General features: G+C 39.9%; 1 protein-coding gene across 6 annotated transcripts in view; it reads right to left on the bottom strand.

Moving 5' to 3' along the window:
• The window catches only part of SPON1 (spondin 1), a 261,400-nt gene that overhangs the window by 187,868 nt on the left and 58,000 nt on the right, over nt 1-15,532 (bottom strand). The gene's annotated exons all lie outside the window — the stretch shown is intronic.

Raw genomic sequence — 15,532 nt, 5'->3', positions numbered from 1 at the left:
TAGACTGTTAGACCTGGAGGGATCTCTTGAGGGAAATCATCTAAATTCAGTTGGTCTTTCGTGCCAACTCCAATCGATTGGCAGGAGCTATGTCATGAGTAGTGCTAATGACAATAATCGATAATATTTATGGAGTGTTTAGTATGTGCTAGATACTTAGCTAAGTGCTTTATCTGAATTACTCATTTAATCTTCAAATACAATTTAATAATATCCGTATTGTACTTATTTTACTTTTAAAAATTCATATTCCTTTTAGGACACCAGGCAAAAAAAAAAAAAATGAAGTCACTCAAGCTCCTTAGTTCATCATATATTTTTATCACTGTACAAAGCAAAGGCAATCTCCTATTTTATTCATCTTTACATTCTTTTTTTTTTTAATTTTTTTTTAACGTTTATTTATTTTTGAGACAGAGAGAAACAGAGCATGAACGGGGGAGGGTCAGAGAGAGGGAGACACAGAATCTGAAACAGGCTCCAGGCTCTGAGCGGTCAGCACAGAGCCCGACGCGGGGCTCGAACTCACATACCGCGAGATCGTGACCTGAGCCGAAGTCGGAGGCTTAACCGACTGAGCCACCCAGGCGCCCCTCATTTTTACATTCTTTATCCTACCTCTATTTGTATATATCCGTTTGTGTGTATCTTTATAAATGTATATAAAATATATGTATAAATAAAATATACAATATATAAATATAAAAAATATACTATATGTATTATTTGTGTTTATACATACGTGACTTACTTGAAGTTACATACAATTGTTTTGTATTTGAATGTTTCTTCCACTTAATCTTAACACTTTTAAGATACCGGTGTCCCCCACTATCTGAAAGTACAGCATACCTATGAAACCGTTTGTAAGCTGACATGGCATAAACTAAAGAAGCAGTTACCATTAATTTATGTGGAAAATTTTTTGAGCGTTCCCAGACCCCAAAAATAACGTCTCTAAGGCTCTTCTGACACCTTAAGACACATCTTGCTAACAGATGCACACAACAAATCAAGAGGAAACACAGATGCTCACAGATACAGTTCAAAGCCGTGCGGCTTGATGCGGGGATGCTGAGCACCGTTCCGGGGGAAGGAGGTTGGCCAGGCCACTCTCGCTGCTCAGGGGTGCACTGCCTCCCAACAGCTCACTGCCCAACAAATGCTGCATGCTATTTTCACTTCTTGCCTTTTTTCACGAAAGTGAAAACCGTCTGTGGACCTCCCTCAGTTGGTGAAAACACACACTAGAGTAGGTCTTGTGTAAAAGCGGGGTGGTAGAAAGCGAACTTTCAAAAAGTGGGAATGCCCGTATGCCACTGTTACCGTATGTGAACGTAATTCATTGCTTCTGACTGCTGCCTAGTATTCCACTGCATGCACAGACCACATTTTACTTATCCATTTTCCCAGTGAGGCGCAGTCAGCTGACTTCCAGATCTTTACCTCCACAAACATGCTGTAATGAAGACCTTCACGCTGCTCTGCTTGGGAACCCACGTGAGAGTTTCTTAGCAATATAAACCATGGAGTGGGATTGCAAAGCTATTGGGTTGTGGATATAAACGTATTAATTTCACTAAGTACTGCAAGACTATTGTACAGAATGGCTACACCATTCATTCTATTAGCTAGTCACAAGTGTTCCCGTTTTCCTATATCCTCACCAGTACGTAGGATTATTGGGCTTTCTAATTGTTTCTCATCTGATGGATGTAAAGTGGTATCTTGTTTTCATTTAATGCTAGCAACTTTGAGCAGCTCTTCACAAATTTATCAGGTTTCTCCTTCTGTGAATTGCCTCATCAGAATTTTTGCTGGTGGATTTTCCGGTCTTTTTCTTGCTGATTTGTAGTACTTTCTAGATATGAATCCCCAATCATTTACAAATATCTTTCTGTCACCCAGCTGTTAATCTTACTTTTGGAATTTTTCATTTAATAGATATAACTTGCATCTAGTCAAATTTACCAATTTCTCTTCTATGGCTTGCACTTTTGCGGTCTTGCCTAACTGAGACCACAGAGATATTTTCCAATATTTTTTTCCGTTGGCTTTATAACTTTACCTTCCGTGTTTCGGTTTTCAATGCATTTAGATTTTATTTTTTAAATTTTTTTTTCAACGTTTATTTATTTTTGGGACAGAGAGAGACAGAGCATGAACGGGGGAGGGGCAGAGAGAGAGGGAGACACAGAATCGGAAACAGGCTCCAGGCTCTGAGCCATCAGCCCAGAGCCTGACGCGGGGCTCGAACTCAGGGACCGCGAGATCGTGACCTGGCTGAAGTCGGACGCTTAACCGACTGCGCCACCCAGGCGCCCCTAGATTTTATTTTTTAATATGATGGAATAGGGCTCCAACTCCACTTTTTCCACACTATGAACTAATTTAAAAAATTAGCACATTTATTTATTTATTTATTTATTTATTTATTTATTTATTTATTTATTTATTTATTTTAGAGAGAGTGAGAGAGCGAACAGGGAAGAGGGGCAGAGGGTAGAAAGAGAGAATCTCAAGCAGGCTCCATGCTTAGCGTAGACCCGAGGCGGGGCTCTATCCCAAGACTCTGGGATCATGACCCTAGCCAAAATTAAGAGTCAGATGCTTAACCAAGTCTCCCAGGTGTCTCTAAACTTAATTAAAAAAAAATTTTTTTAACATTTATTCATTTTTTGAGAGACAGAGACAGAGCGTGAGCAGGGGAGGGGGAGGGGCAGAGAGAGGAGACACAGAATCCCAAGCAGGTTCCAGGCTCTGAACTGAGAGCACAGAGCCTGATGCAGGGCTCGAACTCACAAACTGTGAGATCATGACCTGAGCCGAAGTCAGACGTTTAATTGAGCCACCCAGGCGCCCCTAACCTTAATTTTTGAAGAGCAGTTTTAGGTTTCCAACAAAATTGAGGAGGAAGTCCAGAGTTCCTATAGACTCCCTGTCCTCACCCATGAACAACTTTCTGTATTACCAATATCTGACACCAGAGTGGTACATTTGTTATAACTGATGAACCTACACTGACACATCATCAGCACTCAAAGTCCAGAGTCTACATGAGGGTTCACTCTTGGTGCTGTATATTCTATGGGTTTTGAAAATGTATAATGACATGTATTCACCATTGAAGTAAGTATTACAGCATTATACTGAATAGTTTCACTGCCTTAAAAATCCTCTGTATTCTGCCTATTCATGCTCCCCTCCCTCCAACCCCTGGCAACCATTAATCTTTTGTTATAATTGCTTATTAGTTCCACGAGGTTTTTTGTTGATTCTTTCAGATTTTCCTACATAGACTATCAGGTCATCAGAGAAAAAAAAGAGTTTCATTTCTTCTTTCCCATTCTGTATAACTTTTTATTTCCTTTTCTTCTCTTATTGCATTATCTAGAATTTCCAGTATGATGTTGAAAAGTAGTGGTGAGAAGGAACATACTTGCCTTGTTCTTGATCTTACTGAGAAAGCTTCAAGTTTCTTACCAGTAAGTATGATATTAGGTATAGGTTTTGTTTGTAGATGCTTTTTATCAAGTTGAGGACATTCCTCTCTATTCCTAGTTTGCTGAGGGTTTTTATTATGAGTGGGTATTGGGTTTTGTCAAATGCTTTTTCCACATCTATTGAAATAATCACATGATTTTTCTTCTTCAGTCTGTTGAAAGTGACAGATTACATTAACTGATTGTCAAATGTTGAACCAGCCTTGCATTACCTGGGATAAATTCCACTTGATTATGGTATATGTAATTTTTATACATTGCTAAATTTGATTTGTTAACATTTTTGTTGAGGAATTTTGCATCTACCTTCATGAAAAATATGTCTGCAGGGTTTTTTTTCTTTTTTTTTGCAAATTTTTGTCTAGTTTTGGTGTTAGGGTAACACAGGTATCATAGAATGAGTTAGAAAGTAGAATGTTGGTATAATTTCATCATTCAATGTTTGTAGAATTCACCAGTGAGCCCATCTGGGTCTGGTGCTTTCTGTTTTGGAAGGTTATTAATTAGTAATTCAGTTCTTTAATAGATACAATAGATACAGATCTATTCAGATTGCCTATGTCTTCTTTGACAGATTGTGTCTGTTAAGGAATTGGTCCATTTCATGTAGGTTATACATTTATGGGGCATAGAGTTGTTCATAATAGCCCTTTATTATTCCTTTAGTGTCCATTGGATCTATAGTAATGTTACGTCTTTCATTTCTGATATTAGTGATTTTTGTTTTCTCTCTCTCTCTCTCCTTTTTTTTTTTTTTTTTTTTTTTTATTTTGGCTAGGGGTTCATCTTTTTTTTTTTTTATCTTTTCAAAGATCCAATCTTTTGATTTTGTTAGTTTTCTCTATTGATTTCTTGTTTTCAATTTCATTGATTTCCGCTCTCATTTTTATTACTTCTCTTCTGCTTACTTTGGATGCAATTTTCTTTCTTTTTCTAGTTTCCTAAGGTGGAAGCTGAGATTATTGCTTAGATCTTTTTCTTTTCTTTATTTTTTTCATTAATTTTTTTTTAACATCTATTCATTTTTGAGAGTGAGAGAGACAGAGCATGAGCAGGGAGGGGGCAAAAAGAGAGGGAGACACAGAATCCGAAGCAGGCTCCAGGCTCTGAGCTGTCAGCACAGGGCCCTACTTGGGGCTCGAACTCGCAGACTGTGAGATCATGACCTGAGCTAAAGTTGGAAGCTTAACCGACTGAGCCACCCAGGCGCCCCTTTCTTTTCTAATATATACATTCAATGCTATAAATTTTCCTTAAGCATTGCTTTCGCTATATTCTACACATTTTGATAAATTGTATTTTCATTTTCACTTAGTTTAAATATTTTTAAAATTCTTTTGAAATTTCTTCCTTGACTCATGTGTTGGTTAGAAATGTGCTATTTATAAAAAAAAAAAAAAAGAAATGTGCTGTTTATGGGGATTTTTCAGCTATCTTTCTGTTATTGATTTCTAACTTAATTTCATTGTAGTCTGGGAGCAGACATTGTATGATTTCTTTGTATTTGTTAAGGTGTGTTTTATGGCCCAGAATGTGGTATATCTTGGTGAATATTTCATGTGAGCTTGAGAAGAATGTGTAATCTGCTATTGTTAGATGAAGTAGTCTATAGATGTCAATTATATTCACTTTATTGATAGTACTGTTGAGTTTGACTATGTCAGATTTTCTGACTGGTAGGTCTGTCCATTTCTAATAGAGGGGTGTTGAAGTCTCCAACTATGATAGTGGATTCATCTATTTCTCCTTGTAGCTCTACCAGTTTTCACATCACATATTTTGATGCTCTGTTGTTAGGTGCATACATATTAAGGATTATTATGTCATCTTGGAGTACTTAACCCTTTATCATTATGTCATGTTCCTCTTATTCCTGATAACATTCCTTGCTCTGAAGTCTGCTCTGTCTGATATCACTGCAGCTACTCTTTCTTTCTTATGATTAGTGTTAGCACTGTGTATCTTTCTCTATCATTCTGCTTTTAATTTATATGTGTCTTTATTTTTAAAGTGAATTTCTTATAGACAACACATCAGGGTCTTGTTTTTGATTCACTCTGTCAATCTGTCTTTTAGTTGGTATATTTAGACTATTCATGTTTAAGGTGATTATTGATATAGTTGGATTAATATTTGCCACATTTATTTTCTATCGGTTGCCCTTTTTTGTTTTTATTTTTGTCTTTCACACTTCTGTCATTTTTGGCTTTGAACATTTTATATGATTCTATTTTCTCTCCTTTCTTAGCAAATCAATTATACTTCCTTTTTTTTTTTTTTTTTTGGCTTTTATAGTGGTTGTCCTAGAATTCATAGTATACATTTATAACTAGTTCAAGCCTACTTTTAAATAACACTATACTGTTTTACAGATAGTGCAGTCACTTTATAATGACCAAAGATTCCCAGTTCCTTCCTCTGGTCCCTTACACTGTTGTTGTCATTCATTTCACTTATACGTAGCATGTATATAGATGTAAACATACATAATTGAATGTATTATTGCTATTATTATTTTGAACAAACTGTTATCTGTTAGTTCAGTTAAGAATAACAAAAAATAAAAACTATTTTATTCCTTCACTTATTCCTTCTTTGATGCTCTTCTTTATGAAGATCCAAGTTTCTGAATTATATTATTTTTCTTCTCTATAAATAACTTCTAAAGCATTTCTTGCAAGACAGGTCTACTGACAACAAATTCCTTCAATTTTGATTTGCCTGACAGTCTTTATTTCCTCTTCACATTTGAAGAATAACTTCAGAGAGCACAGAATTCTCAGTTGGTATTTTGTTTCAACACATTAAGTATTTCACTCCACTCTCCTCATATTTGCATGGTTTCTGAGGAGAAATTGGATATAATTTTTATCTTTATTCCTATATAGGTAAGTGTCCCCCCCCCCACCCACCCACACACACACACTCTGGTTTCTTTCAGGATTTTTTCTTTACCTTTGACTTTCTTTAGCTTACAGATGACTTTACTTGCTGTTAGAATGGAGTGGTGACTTCCAAGCTTCTTATATGTGGGATGGGACACCAGAAGTCCACACCGTGAATTACTTTCACACTACTTAATCCATCTTTCCCCCATTTTGTGGGGGATTTTAGGATGCCACCTCTGTCATCTATAGGATGACAATGTAGTTTATTGTCCAAACAAGGATGAAGAGGGTGTTACTAACCATTGTTCTGGAATAACAGGCAAAACTGAGACTTTCCCAGGCAAATGGAGCATATATTCAACCGAATCCTATACCGTTCCCAAACACGTTTCTGGGCTTTCCATTTTGGTCTCTTGCCCACCCCCTGCCCACAGCACCGTAATATATTTTAAAATCTAGAAGGGCAAGTCCCCTTTCCTAGCCCGTCTCTGTCAACAGTGTGTTATCTTTTTTGTTTTAAGTTTATTCATTTATTTTTGGAGAGACAGAGAGAGAGTGCAAGTGGGGAAGGGGCAGAGAGACAGAGGGACAGTCCCGAGCAGGCTCTGTGTTGTCCTGGGGGGCTTGAACCCATGAAACCGTGAGATCACTACCTGAGCTGGAACCAAGAGTCAGATGCTCCACCAACGGAGCCACCCAGGCGCCCCTGTGTTATTTTCTTGTAAGTCTTTATTTTTACATATATAATATACAAGCTCTAAAAACTTCCTTACCTCTCTGTCATTGTATCTTCCTGATGTGACGAAATCCTAACCTAAGATAAACTGCTCACCCTGTGATAAGACTGATTGTCTCCTATATTAATTGACTCCTAGCCTTGAGTCTGTCCTGCTATACTGCTCTGTGTATCTGATAAAACCTCAGCAGATTAGACTCTGGTAAAATACTTTCTATTTATCATTTTACTTTCCCATTCTTGACAACGATGATCTCAAATCTCCTCCACTCTCCCCAAACCTCTGATCTTTATCTCTCCTCTTTACTCTTATTGTTGTACCTTGCTTCTTACTTTACAGGAAAAAACAGAAGTCATCAGATGTAAAGTCCTTCATTTTCTCGGCTGCATCTACCCTGTCCTCCTTCTTGCTGTTTATAATAGAGGAGTCTTACTTTGCCTACATCTCTGCTTTGCTCCCATCACTTCTACCTGACTCTAACAATTACATTTTGCCCCTCCAGATTCAACTTTTGCCCCCACGAAATCATTCCCTTTAGCCTATTAAGCACATTTGAGTCTTTCCCATTGAAAAATTAAGCAATCCTCAGTGACTCCTCCATTTCTCCCCAGTTACAGTGTTTTCTCTCTCTGTCACGAAATGCTTGAAGGCATTGGCTTGGCTTTCTGCCTTCACTTCACCTCCCACTTATTCTCAGCCCAATCCCAGGAGTTTGGGGAACATCACGGTACCCAGACAGCTCTAGCTAAGACCATCAGTGCCTTCTGCAGTGCTTAATCCAGTAAATACTATGTAGTCTTTCTTCTTGAAGCACTCTCTCTCTGCTTGGCTTTAGTGTCATAGCTCCTTCCTGTCCTACCAACCCCTCCACTTTCCTGTCTCCTCCACTTTCTTTGGCTGCTCATCCTCCTCTACCGGTCTTTGAATCTGAAATGGCTCAAGGCTAGTCCTAAGCCCTCTCAGGTTCTGACTTTATTCTGTCTCTGCAGGTGATCTCATCCAACTCATGGCTTTAATTACTACCTATGTGTGGATGAGTCACAAGTTTACCTTTCCAGCCTTGGTCATTCCTCTGGTCTCCAGACATGTATCTCTGACCTCCTATGTTCTATTTGCATTTCCTGTTGGATTAAAACCACCTCAAATCCACCTTGTCAGCAACTAACTTAACTATCCTCTGTCTAGCCTGGCCCTAATTCAGTTGTGCGAGTCAGAAACACTGGATGTCCACCTGGGTTCTTTCCTCCCTCCCCCCCTTCACATCCAGTAGCTGTCCATTTTACCTTCCAAATATCTCCTGAATTCCTACAACCATCATTACTACTACCCCAGACTAAGCTATGTCATTTTTAATCTGAACTAATATAAAGTTATTCTAAGTAGCCTTTGTACCTTGTCTCTTGCCTTTCTCCAATTTGTTCTCTATATGGCAAGCCAAAGTGATCTTTCAACGTTTTATTTATTTATTTATTTATTTATTTATTTATTTATTTATTGGACAGAGAGAGACAGAGCATGAACGGGGGAGGGGCAGAGAGAGAGGGAGACACAGAATCGGAAACAGGCTCCAGGCTCTGAGCCGTCAGCCCAGAGCCTGACGCGGGGCTCGAACTCACGGACCGCGAGATCGTGACCTGGCTGAAGTCGGACGCTCAACCGACTGCACCACCCAGGCGCCCCTAAAGTGATCTTTCAAAAACACAAATACAATTACAATATCCCCCTCCTTAGAACAATTTCATTGCTTCTAGAATCAAGCTTTTCATTGCTTCTAGAACCAAGACGGAAATCCTTAACAAACTTGAATCTCTGCCTTCCTACCTGTCTAGCCTCATACCGTGCTATCTCCCTCCTTGTTTTCTGCACTTGGCTGCACTGGACTTGTATCTTCTCCTGCCAAAGCCCGACAAATTCGTATTTCCTTTTCTCTCCCGTCCTTTCCCTCTCTCCATCTCCCCCTCTTCTTCCTTCTTTCCCTCTCTCGTCTCTTCCTTCCCCTCCGTCCTTTACTTAACCTCAGCTCACTTATTTTTTCATTGAAAAGACTTCCCTGCCTTCTTTCACGTGGCAATTCCCTCCCTTATATGTTCTCACAGGACACATCTCTTTCCTTTGAGACACTTTAGTTTTTAATTTTACATGCATTTGTTTGCTTGATTAATGGCTACTTCTCTAATAACCTGTAAGCTACACGAGGGCAGGCATGATGTCTTTTGGTATTTTTTCTCCTTGCTTTCCCACTACATAGCACAGAGCCTGATACATAACTAGGTGTAACTGCCTCCTCCCTTTGGTTGTGAGATTCCCAGCTCTATGTTTGGGCTATAATATCTGCCTTAGCACTCTTAGACAACTCCTTGGACTTCCTTCTGACTTGGGACTGTTTTTCTAGATGGTTATTAATAGCCTTAACTATAATAATAATAATAATAATAATAATAATAATAATAATAACTACCATTTTTGAGTACTATATTGGCCAAGGCCTTTACATCTATGGTTTCCATTCCCACTCCACTCCCCCCCCCCCGCCCCATCAAAACTGGTATGCATTATTAAGCCTATCCTTGAAGAAACAACTCTGATGTGATGGGTTAACTAACCTGTCCAAGTCCAACAGTGGTAGAGCCAGGGTTTGAGCCCTACCTGGCTCTAATGTTTATGCTGTTTCCCTGTGCCACAGTCCCTCCTAATAGTGCCATCCCCTTATGTTAGGTAAGAAGTTTCTCTCTAGTCAAGCTTAGTCCCACAGAACCACATATACTGCCTATACGGCCTATAACAACTAAATACTCCACTCCACACAGAAGTACTTGGTAAATGTAAATAGTACTTTGCTTCATATTTTCTCAGAGGGTGCTTAGTTTCCCTTTTGCAGCTTTGTTGATGTGAGGGTGGATTTCTAAACAATGTGACCTTCTTGGACTTGTGCACCCGGATTCCGGTTAGAACCCCCTATACTGGCAGTCACAGAGAACTTTCATAACTTTTAAACATTTAAAAACTTTGGGATGATTTTAGGTGACTGTATCAGAAAAGCCAAAAGTAATTAATATTTAATTAACATTTTCTATGTGCCAGATACTTAGTACGGTCACATAATTGAATCCTTGATGGGAATAATTATTTCCATTTTACAGATGAGGAAATGAAGCTCAGAATGATCCATTCTGACCTAGCGCTGTCTGAAGCCAAAGCCTGTGCTCTTTCCAGTTGCCTCTGGCAAAGATGCCAATGGGGGATAAGACTAAGACCCTTGGCCCAGTACTGAAACAAAGAATGTTTTCCAAGACATCGAAGCCACCTCAGGTAAATACGGTTGTTTATCCACAACCTCAGTTACCAGATGGTAATTAGGCATTGAACAGAAGGTTGTTTCTTCCGATTCAGAGAATGCTCCCAAAGTTGTTTGCTTTTCAGAAAATATCAGCTTCTTCCAATAAGCCTTGGGTCTATGAAAACCTGCTCTTTGTTTTTCTAGATGGTTATTAATAGCCTTAACTGTAATAATAATAATAGCTACCATTTTTGAGCACTATATTGGCCAAGGCCTTTACATATATGGTTTCCAATCCCTCCCCCCCCCCCCACTAAAAATAACTGATAAGCATCATTAAACTACCCTTGAAGAAACAACTGTGATGTAGATGGGTTAACTAATCTGTCCAAGTCCAGGTTAGTCTCCCCTTGTGTCCCAGAATCTCCACACTCTATGTGGTCTGAGTAAAGCCACCAAGTTAGCCATCCTCCAAATGACCAAATAAAGCCTTCACCACTCATTTCAATCTCTGATTTTTTTTTCCTGACTACCTGAGACCAAAAAATTAAGACATATTACAATGGGCGATTGTGTCTGGTAGTAGTATTATGGGTGATTTTTCTTTCCTTTCTGTGCCTTTTGTATTTCTAAATTTTCTAAAATAAGGATGTTTTATTTTAAAAAAAATAAAAAAAATATTTATTTATTTTTGAGACAGAGAGACAGAGCATGAGTGGGGGAGGGGTAGAGAGAGAGGGAGACACAGAATCCGAAGCTGGCTCCAGGCTCTGAGCTGTCAGCACAGAGCCCGATGCGGGGACGCTTAACTGACTGAGCCACCCAGGCACCCCGCTAAGTTTAAGTTTAAAGTCACTTGAGAGAGATTTGATGCTAAAGCAGGCTGCTTGGCTCCCTTTAAGAGAGAGCTTAAGAGACCTGTGACTGGTCTTCATCCAGCCAAGTGAGCCAGGTACAGCAATCCAGGTTCAAACAGGGAGACAAGGTTTAATTTCCAGAATGCTCAGCAATCTATAGTTAAGGCAACTCGTTGGGCATCTGGTCATGAGCAGACTTTTCAATACTAGCTTTCTAAGCTATGTCATCAGCATGACTGCAAAAGTTTCCAAAACTTTTCATTAATCACACTCTTAGTCCTGAATCACATGCCATACCCATTTTGAAAGGTGCCTCATGACCTGCCCTTAGGGTGTCTACTCTTCCCTCATCCTATTTATGAAATCACTTTCTTTTCAGACTTGAATACACAATACTTCTTTTTAAAAATCTAATCTTGGGGTGCCTGGGTGGCTTGGTCGGTTGGGCGTCCGACTTCGGCTTAGGTCATGATCTTGTGGTCCGTGAGTTCGAGCCCCACATCGGGTTCTGTGCTGACAGCTCAGAGCCTGGAGTCTGTTTTGGATTCTGTCTCTCCCTCTCTCTCTGACCCTCCAGTTCATGCTCTGTCTCTCTCTGTCTCAAAAATAAATAAACGTTAAAAAAATTTTTTTAAATCTAATCTTGATCCCCCTCCTCAACTCTGATCTATATTCTCTCCAGATAGGTTGCCTCACCCTTTCTGGTATGGCAGACATAAGCCTCAAGAGAATAACCTAAACAATGTCAAGATCCCAGATGGAGTCTCAAGCATTCTAACAAGTGGGTGGACCTCATGGCAGTGGGACATCTGAGAGAATACTATCCAGAAGTTCATGTAGGTGGCATCTTGGACATTTATCTTCATGAAGCTGAGCTTCAGACAGAGATCAGGGCTGGTGGTCAGGGTCAGGGCTCCAGTTCCTACGTGAGAACCAAGGAGAAGTTGGATATTTGGAACAGGAACTTGGAATGGCATCCACACCAGGAAAGTGGTCCCACAAGCATGGTCTTGGGGCACATCTGGCAGGAGAGGGTAGGTTTAGAAACTAGGGCCTTGGTTTAAGAAGGGACTTCTGTTGGGGGGATGTGAGATGAAAGTAGGGGAACAACTTAGGAGCCCAGTAGTCAGTACAGGGCATCACAACCAAGGATGCCTCTCAGGGGTAGTAATGTGATAATCCTCAGTTGGGACAGTGGTTGCTTAAGCATTCTGTCCTCAAGTCGTTATTGATCTTGGTAGTGGGTGAGCTGAGTCTGAGGGAGAGGACAGTAGTACATCTAAATATGGATTGTTGCATCAGAAAGTGCAGGTGACACTAACACTTAGGGTCAGTTATGGTGGAGAATGAGGGAAGATAGGTCCTTTGGTATCATCTCATAAATATTTATTTTTTCTCTGGACATTTGTGTGAAGTAGTTGTGGTAGATGGAAAGCACGTGAATGTTTGAGTCAGATAGATCTGGATTAAATCTCGGTTCCACCACTTTCCAGTTGGATGACTTTGGCCAAGTCCACTTGGCCTTATGAGTCAGTTTTCCTCATCTGAAAAATGAGGATAATAAAACCCATCTTGCTTGGTTGACATAAAGAATAAATTCACAAAGCATTCAATACCTATAACAAGCCCTCAGTATATTGTAGCTGAAGGGATGTGTTCCCCCAATACCTTACGCTAGCAAATTATATTAATAGCAAAGGAGAAGATCCTGGTGAAGAGCAGCAGGAACAAACTTTTTATTATTATTATTATGCAAGAGGTACTTCTTCAATGTAGGAAAAATAGAACACATAGAGAAGAAAACATTATGAAACAGACATTACTCATAATTCTACTACCCCCAAGAGAGCATTATTAACCTTTTGATGTGCATCTTTTCAGATTATACATATATGCACAGGAATATATGCCATTCTAGAAAATAGGGTAGCTAGTGTCTTGTGACCTGCTTTTTAACTCAATAGCACATCATGAACTACTTTCTTTTGTACTCAGTGTATCTCTCAATAAAATTTTTCTATGATTGCATAATAGCCCATAGTATGGATAGTCCACTCTTTAACCTAACAAACTTCAGGGTGTTGAACATTCTGTTGCTTACAATTTTTAGTCTATTCTGATCATCTCTTATGGCTAAGTTTCACATCTTTAATTTTTCTGGGAGTGAAATTAATGTACGTTATTATTGCTTGATCTTTCCAGGAAGGGATTTTGAACCATTTAAGTAAAATCTAAGCAAGAATCCAAAGAAAATAATCCCAGTCATTAAATAACCTCTTTCTAGTTTCCCATGTGTATTTTTTTAGTGCAAGTCATGGAAAGAAAGACAGCTGCTTTGCTTTACGAAAGAGCTTTCAATACAGATTTTTAAAAATTAAAATGAGGATTTTGCCTTTATTGCTCTAAAGGATAAATTTATTTTAGGAAAGTTTACAAAGACAGAAAAGTAAAGGGGAGAAAAGTCCCCCACTATCTCAGTAATTTTGGTTTGTTTGTTTCCTTCTAGACTTTTCTCTCTTTATATTTGGAAACGTGTAGATAGCCGTGTTCATATTGCTTGTGTAATGTTGTGTCTTGTTTTTTCCATTTGTTCTGGGAGCCTCCACATGTTTACAGGTTTTTCTAACACATCAGAAACATTATTTGAATGTCTGTGTTGGCTGCATCATCCAGGATAGCTTTTGACAGTCCCTCTTCTAGTCGTGAAGATTTGGGTCCAAATCTTGCCCTCTTTCTGTACAAAGACCTTCACCTCTCAGTGCCTATCTGTATCCTCTCACCAGTTGTTGGCATCCTCTCCTACACTAGCATCTCTTTCAACAGATTATTTTCATTTTATTCATTTCATTTACCCTTTCTGCTCTATCTTCCCTTTGCCAGGGGCATGCACTCTACCTCCCAGACCTGAGAAGCATGTGACAACCTGGGGGAGGAGCAGTGTAGAGGTGACCATGAGCATTGTCGGTGGCCCTTCTGTCACCTTGTTCTGGGCACGTGGCCTCTGATCCGTGGAGGTTGAGTCCTGGGAGCTAATGGATTATGTTCCCTGCTGAAAAGCAGATTAATCCTCTATGCTATATGGGCTGTTGCACATACTGAGAGCAAACACAGCGGGCCAGGCTTTGGAGCAGGGCTGGACCAGGACACGTGGGTGCCCTGTGCAAGCTGATAATCTGCCCTCCTTTCAAAATGATATTCTCTAAGTATCTGCCCAACATTCATTTGGAGGAGAGGCTGAGCACTGTGCAGGAGGAGGCCGGAAGACTGCTAGCTCAACTCTCACTCTCTCTTTATTGCCCTGAGCAGTTCAAGTCTTGGCCCTGGATGTGCACACCTCACCTAGCAACAAAGAAGCCTGGAAGGGAGCCTAGACACCATCTCTGGTCACTTAAGCACACCTAGTAGGAGGCAATGGTAAAGGGCCTGGGAGAATCCAACAGCCTATTTACTAGTGGTATGACTCTGGCCAATTCCTTAACCTTTCTGGAAGGAGTCTTCTTATCTGTAAAATAGGTGCTGATAACAGTACCAACCTCAATGGGCTGGAAGGGTTTAAATGAGTTAACGTATGTAAAATAGTTACAGAGGCTCCTGGCACAATGCTATCACTATGCGTATTACAATCATGGTGTGTTGTTTATAATAATAAATATCATTGCTGTCATGTCACGCTCGCTCTCGACAGTTCTGGTAAAGATCATTTTCTCTCATCTCGTTACATTTCCAGTGATGTTTTAGTGATTCTTACAGACTGTGATCCTGGCACCAAGCCAGCTGGCCTGAACCTAAATCCAGCTTGGCTTGGGAGCTTCAAGTACAGTGAGCAGGCTCCAGTGGAGCTGGTGTGTGTGTGTGTGTGTGTGTGTGTGTGTGTGTGTGTGTGTTGCCTGATCAATCTGTCCACAGTATAGCCCTTGGTTTAAAAAAAAAAACAAAAACAAAAGAACTTCACCTTCTACTTTGGAGATGCTAAGACAGACAGAGATGGACTTGGGGGGAACTGGTAATTTAGCAGGCGTAAGTAATCCTCAGTAAGAGAAGAGCCATCTCCCTTGGAAGAACCAGGAAGAGAAGGAAGACTTACTTCCCCTTCAAACCAAGTGAAATATGCCTCCTGGGGTCCTCAAAGACAGCATGGGGGTGGTAGAGAGTACGATGCGTGGGCTTTCAAACAAGGCAGACCTGGGTTGGATTTCTTAGGTACTGAATGACTTTGAAAAAAATAATTAACCTCTCTGTGCCTCAGTGTCCTTCTCTGTAAACGGCTGGG

This window comes from Felis catus, chromosome D1 (assembly GCF_018350175.1).
Source record: "Felis catus isolate Fca126 chromosome D1, F.catus_Fca126_mat1.0, whole genome shotgun sequence".
NCBI lineage: Eukaryota > Metazoa > Chordata > Mammalia > Carnivora > Felidae > Felis > Felis catus.
Note: the sequence above shows the minus strand (reverse complement) of the source record. Positions and strands in the feature narration are given on the sequence as shown.